The following is a 7,998-nucleotide window of genomic DNA, read 5'->3' as shown; positions in this document are numbered from 1 at the left end:
ACTGTTACTTAAAATAGAAAAACGGTTGAAACTGAATAACTTTAGTAAGGGAAGACATAACTTGACTAAACTTGGTCTGGAGGAAAAGTTTATGGAGACCTTTTATGGTATTGCGTTTGGGGTCCCTAGTGTCAAGGTCAAGGTCACTGTTACTAAAAGTAGAAAAGAGGTTGAAACTGAATAACTTAAGTTTTAGGGATGACATATCTTGACTAAACTTAGTTAATAGGAAGAGTTTATGGAGACCTTTCACCGGATTGCGTTTAGGGTCAATGTCAAGGTCACTGTTACTAAAAATAGAAAAACGGTTGAAACTGAATAACTTTAGTAAGGGTTGACATATCTTGACCAAACTTGGTCAATAGGAAGAGTTTATGGATATCTTTCATGGGATTGCGTTTGGGGTCCCTAGGGTCAAGTTCAAGGTCACTGTTACTGAAATTAGAAAAACGGTTGAAACTGAATAACTTTAGTAAGGGTTGACATATCTTTACTAAGCTTGGTCTATAGAAAGAGTTTATGGGTACCTTTCATGGGATTGCGATTGGGTCCCCAAGGTCAAGGTCACTGTTACTAATAATAGAAAAACGGTTGAAACTGAATAACTTTAGTTAGGGTTGACATATCTTGACCAAACTTGGTCTATAGGAAGAGTTTATGGATACCTTTCATGGGAATGCATTTGGGGTCCCTAGGGTCAAGGTCACTGTTTCTAAAAATAGAAAAATGGTTCAAACTGAATAACTTTAGTTATGGTTGACATTTCTTGACCAAACTTGGTCCATAGGAAGAGTTTATGGATACTTTTATGGGATTGCGTTTTGGGGTCCCTAGATTCAAGGTCACTGTTACTAAAAATAGAAAACGGTTGAAACTGAATAATTTTAGTCAGGATCTACATATTTAAGAGTTTATGGATACCTTTCATGGGACTGCGTTTGGGGTCCCTAGATTCAAGGTCAAGGTCACTGTTGCTGAAAATAGAAAAATGGTTGTATTGTTGTATTTTTGACCCGTATATTTTTTCTGTCATTTGCCATAATAAGTATCATTGAAGGATTGCACATTTTGAACCATGTTGTCAAGGACAACCTTTAATAAATTGTGTGCAGAATAAAGGAATAGCCTTAAAATAGATTTGCATGGTAGTTATAGAATGTTTATGGCCACTCTACTTGTTACCGTTCCATTTTTGGAGGTAATGTGTGGACGAAAACTCTCACCTGCGTGGTGCAACATCGTCAACAGAAACCTCAGCTATCTTGAAAGGTCCATAGACCATCACAGCTTGTCCAACTTAGGGTGTCACCATTCTATTTTAATCATAGGAAACTCTGGTGTCATATCTATTTGAGCTTCTTACACTTACAAGAGGACAGGTACTGCTTGTGGTCACTCCTTTGCTAATGATGCGTTTAATACCATAAAAAAAATATGCATTATCGTGTTTAACTCGTTTGATTCGTTTGACTTAATTGATAAAACAATACTTACGACTTAAGGTTCAAATCCAAAATTAATTTAAAACATGTGGACCTTAACTATATACTTTTTAACCACGTTTCCATCATCGACAAACCTGGTTATAAGAGTGGGGATGTCATTTCTTGTCAAAAAATAGCTTTCCTGCCAAAAGGTTTGTGTATATGTATATGTAGCTTTTTTGAAAAGCTAGGTTTGGATTGCTTTTTTTTGGGGGGGGGGGTCAAGATCACTGTCACTGAAAATAGAAAAATGGTTTCCGTCCAACATCTTGAGTAAGACTTGATGGTCAATGATGGAAGTAGGGTTAAATCTTTTGTACATTTACGTTTGAACATTATTCATTTGAGGAAACCTTCTAACCTTACAACAAAAGACAAAAGCATTACATTCTCATTCCTTGGTTAGGAATTCATTTTTATCTGAAGGTACATGTACAGTTAACTTACAAAAATATTAAATATACATGTGTTAAGTCATATGTTAATATATTGTGAATATAAATATAGGTTTTTGCAACAAAATTGAAGTTTACATGTCAAATAAATACATAAAAACATTTTCTACTTGTCTTGAAATAATGCCTTGTAAAACACTGCTGTTTCTTTACCGAATACTGTCAATTTATAATCAAATATTGGGCATATAATAATGTGTGTGCGTGCGTGCATGTGTGCGTGTGTGCATGCGTGTGTTCGCAAACGTCGGTCTGTCTGTGGTAGGCCATTGCTTGTCTGTTTGGAAACTATTTCAAAGATTTTACATTTGATCATGAAACTTCACTGGTAGCTTAACCCTGTCACAAAGATGACCCCACTGTGTTTTGTTAAAAGGTCAAGGTCTCTGCCAGTATTTGTAAATATGTCAATTATTGCTCAATTATTCAAGAACTGTTTGACCTAGGACCGTGATTACCCCAATCTGTTTCGGGGTAAAAGGTGAAGGGTATGGTTATAAATGCGTTGAGACAATTACTCATGAAGCGCTAGACAAGAAGATTAGGGTCTAATGGTCAATGTCACATCCAGTGCCTTAAGAAATACTTGACCTAGTTGAACTGGGACCAAGATAAAATTGCATGTAAGGCCAATGTAGTTCCGAAAACTTTTCTGCATAAGAGTTTGGCCCAGGACCATGATACTTCAATAGTGGGTCCACGATGTATGAGCAAATCTAACTTTTATAGACTAAACTCACAAAATGCCTAACATTTAATAACACCTAGCGTTGTCTATAATATTGAAAAATATTTGTTCATTAGTTCCTTTCGTTCATACACATCGTTCGAAACTAAGGCCTAGTTGATGTTTCGGTTAGTGGCAAATCAGTGTATGGTATAATACCAAGATATCTAAACCAAGAGAGAAGTTTAAGGGACAGTTTACCGACTGCGTCTTTCCTTTCCGTCCGTCGGACATCTTGGCAAGCTCCTACTTGAAGTGTACCATTTCACTCTTCGTCACACCATCTACATTTTCTAACATCTGTAGCCAAGTGTATGGGAATCGGTTAAGTTTTCGGTTTGATCAAAGTTATCCAAAATGTTGATTGATCGGTCAATATTCATCCAATAATAATTACTGACCAATCAAATCGTTTTAATGAGTTAACTAGCCGAAATGTGGCGGATCTGTGGTCTAGTGTTAACACACTTGGCTATCAATCCACGGGGCGCAGGTTCGATTCCCCGTCGCATCACTAAAAAAATACTTATCGTCTTCCGGGAGGGACGTTAAATGAGGGTCCCGTGTGACAATGCTATACGCTGGTGCACGTTAATGAAACCAGGGTACTCTAACCAGGGTTACATTCTGTCTGTGCACTATGCTCCAAAAACCTAAAATGACTAACAATCTTAACGGAGCACTTGCCGAATGGACAAGGCCCAAGTGCGAGTATAAATAAGCTTACATACACATACACGGACAACTTGTCAAAGTGGTATACAATTGGCTGCTTTTGTTTGCTGTAAAGTTCCAGACTGAAGCTTACATTTGTTGATGGGCAGAGTGAAATTGGCCTATATTACTATAAGTATTTCCATGTTAGAAAGCTTTAGAAAACCTAACACACTGATTTTCGATGACTTGACATCTCGATGTTAGGGAATACATATGATGTGTGTAGGTCAAAGGTCAAGTCCATCATAGTTTGGCAATGCAGTACCTTAATGCATGCTAGCAAGTTTCTGACAAGGCGTTCTCAGTGATATGATGATTCACAAACTTGATGATTCTCAAACTTGATGATTCACAAACTTGATGATAAACAATCTTGATGATTCACAAACTTGATGATTCACAAATTTGATGATTCACAAACTTGATGATTCTCAAACTTGATGATTCACAAACTTACCTTATTGAATTGGCGTTCGTTTTACCTGCAACAGTCTTTAAGTTCCTGTTTTAATGTTAATAACATGATTTCAAAAGTAATTTCTTTGTTCAAATGGGTGTGTTTAAAATGTTAAGTTTACTCTTATGTTTAGCTATTATCATTTATAACAAAAGAAACGACCGATATATTCATCTGTCAACTTATTTTAAAACTTTTCTTAAAGAAATACCAATTAAAGCATTTATCACAAAATCGATAATTAATAAATTTAGATGGAATATTTAATTAAATGGTGTATTATAAGTGCAATTTTAAAAGCCTCAGCACAGAATCGAAGGGAATGGAACCAGTTAGAAAATGTTTTCTTAAACGCATTCACGACAACAAACAAAACAAAATCAAGTGCGTTACAACTCTATTATTAAGACCTGAAATCGTTAAGTTCTGTCGCAGTCCAATGTTCGCCTTCAAATCTGCATCGTGATATGTCTTCTTTAGTTTCCGAGTTTTAAATTTTAATGAAAGGACTAAATGTTTGCAAAATCTAATGACGAAACGCCCTCCTCTTTGCATTGCCCTTTTCAAAATATTTTGACATCATTAAAAACGTTTTATTTTCCTGAAGATGAAAAACCTACTTACCGTCCAATACCTTATATCAATTTACATTCGATATTATATAGTCTTACGAATATAAAAGGTCAAAGATCGTAATTTGGAATTCCTTGTAATAAGGAATAAGGTTTGATACTGGCCTACCTACGTTATGCAAATATTAATATACTTGGACGGATTGCATTTTTGTTTCGATCTCATTACTCATTGCATAGTATGGCACAAAACCTCATTGCATAGTATGGCACAAAACCTCATTGCATAGTATGGCACACAACCTCATTGCATAGTATAGTACAAAACCTCATTGTATAGTATAGTACAAAACCTCATTGTATAGTAAAGCACGAAACCTCATTGTATAGTATCGTACGAAACCTCATTGTATAGTATAGTACAAAACCTCATTGTATAGTATAGTACAAAACCTCATTGTATAGTATAGTACAAAACCTCATTGTATAGTATAGTACAAAACCTCATTGTATAGTATAGTACAAAACCTCATTGTATAGTAAAGCACGAAACCTCATTGTATAGTATCGTACGAAACCTCATTGTATAGTAAAGCACGAAACCTCATCGTATAGTACACAACCTCATTGCATAGTATAGTACAAAACCTCATTGTATAGTATAGTACAAAACCTCATTGTATAGTAAAGCACGAAACCTCATTGCATAGTATAGTACAAAACCTCATTGTATAGTATAGTACAAAACCTCATTGTATAGTAAAGCACGAAACCTCATTGTATAGTATAGTACGAAACCTCATTGTATAGTAAAGCACGAAACCTCATCGTATAGTACACAACCTCATTGCATAGTATAGTACAAAACCTCATTGTATAGTATAGTACAAAACCTCATTGTATAGTAAAGCACGAAACCTCATTGCATAGTATAGTACAAAACCTCATTGTATAGTATAGTACAAAACCTCATTGTATAGTAAAGCACGAAACCTCATTGTATAGTATCGTACGAAACCTCATTGTATAGTAAAGCACGAAACCTCATTGTATAGTAAAGCACGAAACCTCATTGTATAGTATAGCACGAAACCTCATTGTATAGTATAGTACAAAACCTCATTGTATAGTATAGCACGAAACCTCATTGTATAGTATCGTACGAAACCTCATTGTATAGTATAGTACAAAACCTCATTGTATAGTAAAGCACGAAACCTCATTGTATAGTATAGTACAAAACCTCATTGTATAGTAAAGCACGAAACCTCATTGTATAGTATCGTACGAAACCTCAATGTATAGTAAAGCACGAAACCTCATTGTATAGTAAAGCACGAAACCTCATTGTATAGTATAGCACGAAACCTCATTGTATAGTATAGTACAAAACCTCATTGTATAGTATAGCACGAAACCTCATTGTATAGTATCGTACGAAACCTCATTGTATAGTATAGCACGAAACCTCATTGTATAGTAAAGCACGAAACCTCATTGTATAGTATAGTACAAAACCTCATTGTATAGTATCGTACGAAACCTCATTGTATAGTATAGTACAAAACCTCATTGTATAGTAAAGCACAAAACCTCATTGTATAGTATAGTACAAAACCTCATTGTATAGTATAGTACAAAACCTCATTGTATAGTATAGTACGAAACCTCATTGTATAGTATAGTACAAAACCTCATTGTATAGTATCGTACGAAACCTCATTGTATAGTATAGTACGAAACCTCATTGTATAGTAAAGCACGAAACCTCATTGTATAGTATAGTACAAAACCTCATTGTATAGTATCGTACGAAACCTCATTGTATAGTATAGCACGAAACCTCATTGCATAGTATAGTACAAAACCTCATTGTATAGTATAGTACAAAACCTCATTGTATAGTATAGCACGAAACCTCATTGTATAGTATCGTACACAACCTCATTGCATAGTATAGTACACAACCTCATTGTATAGTATAGCACGAAACCTCATTGTATAGTATCGTACACAACCTCATTGCATAGTATAGTACAAAACCTCATTGTATAGTATAGCACGAAACCTCATTGCATAATATAGTACAAAACCTCATTGTATAGTATAGTACAAAACCTCATTGTATAGTAAAGCACGAAACCTCATTGCATAGTATAGTACAAAACCTCATTGTATAGTATAGTACAAAACCTCATTGTATAGTATAGCACGAAACCTCATTGTATAGTATAGTACAAAACCTCATTGTATAGTAAAGCACGAAACCTCATTGTATAGTATAGTACAAAACCTCATTGTATAGTATAGCACGAAACCTCATTGTATAGTATAGCACGAAACCTCATTGTATAGTAAAGCACGAAACCTCATTGTATAGTATCGTACACAACCTCATTGCATAGTATAGCACGAAACCTCATTGTATAGTATCGTACACAACCTCATTGTATAGTATAGCACGAAACCTCATTGTATAGTATCGTACACAACCTCATTGCATAGTATAGCACGAAACCTCATTGTATAGTATAGTACAAAACCTCATTGTATAGTATAGCACGAAACCTCATTGTATAGTATCGTACACAACCTCATTGCATAGTATAGTACACAACCTCATTGTATAGTATAGCACGAAACCTCATTGTATAGTATCGTACACAACCTCATTGCATAGTATAGTACAAAACCTCATTGTATAGTATAGCACGAAACCTCATTGCATAATATAGTACAAAACCTCATTGTATAGTATAGTACAAAACCTCATTGTATAGTATAGTACAAAACCTCATTGTATAGTATCGTACAAAACCTCATTGTATAGTATCGTACAAAACCTCATTATATAGTATCGCTCAAAACCTCATTGTATAGTATCGTACAAAACCTCATTGTATAGTATCGTACGAAACCTCATTGCATAGTATAGTACAAAACCTCATTGTATAGTATAGCACGAAACCTCATTGCATAGTATAGTACAAAACCTCATTGTTTAGTATAGCACGAAACCTCATTGCATAGTATAGTACAAAACCTCATTGTATAGTATAGTACAAAACCTCATTGTATAGTATCGTACAAAACCTCATTGTATGGAATCGCTCAAAACGTCATTGTAATGTATCGTACAAAATCTCATTGTATAGTATCGCTCAAAACCGCATGGCATAATATCGTACAAAATAGCATCGCATATAAAGTGTCGTACTAAACTCGTTGTATTACATGTTTAAAAATAAAATTGTATTAAATGTATACAAAAAATGTGTTTAAATAATTTAATTTTAATAATTCAAATTTGATTCTGAAAATCTTAAACCGTTTCGAAAACCTTTTTGAACATTTCATATTCCTTAGACCAGTTATGACAATATACGTAGATAAAAGTTTAATCTTGAAATGGACGAGTGGCTTGTTTTTAATATAGGTGTCCGCCTCTCACCTAAGAGGCCCCGATGTTGATCCATGAAGCGGACACGATCTTGAGTTACAGCAATCTTCCCTCATAGCAAAGAAAAGATCAATACGTTTCAACTGTTTAAACTAATACATTGAAGAGGATCGACTGTGCCTTTAA

The sequence above is a fragment of the Mya arenaria genome, chromosome 10 (assembly GCF_026914265.1).
Source record: "Mya arenaria isolate MELC-2E11 chromosome 10, ASM2691426v1".
Classification (NCBI taxonomy): Eukaryota; Metazoa; Mollusca; class Bivalvia; order Myida; family Myidae; genus Mya; species Mya arenaria.
Note: the sequence above shows the minus strand (reverse complement) of the source record.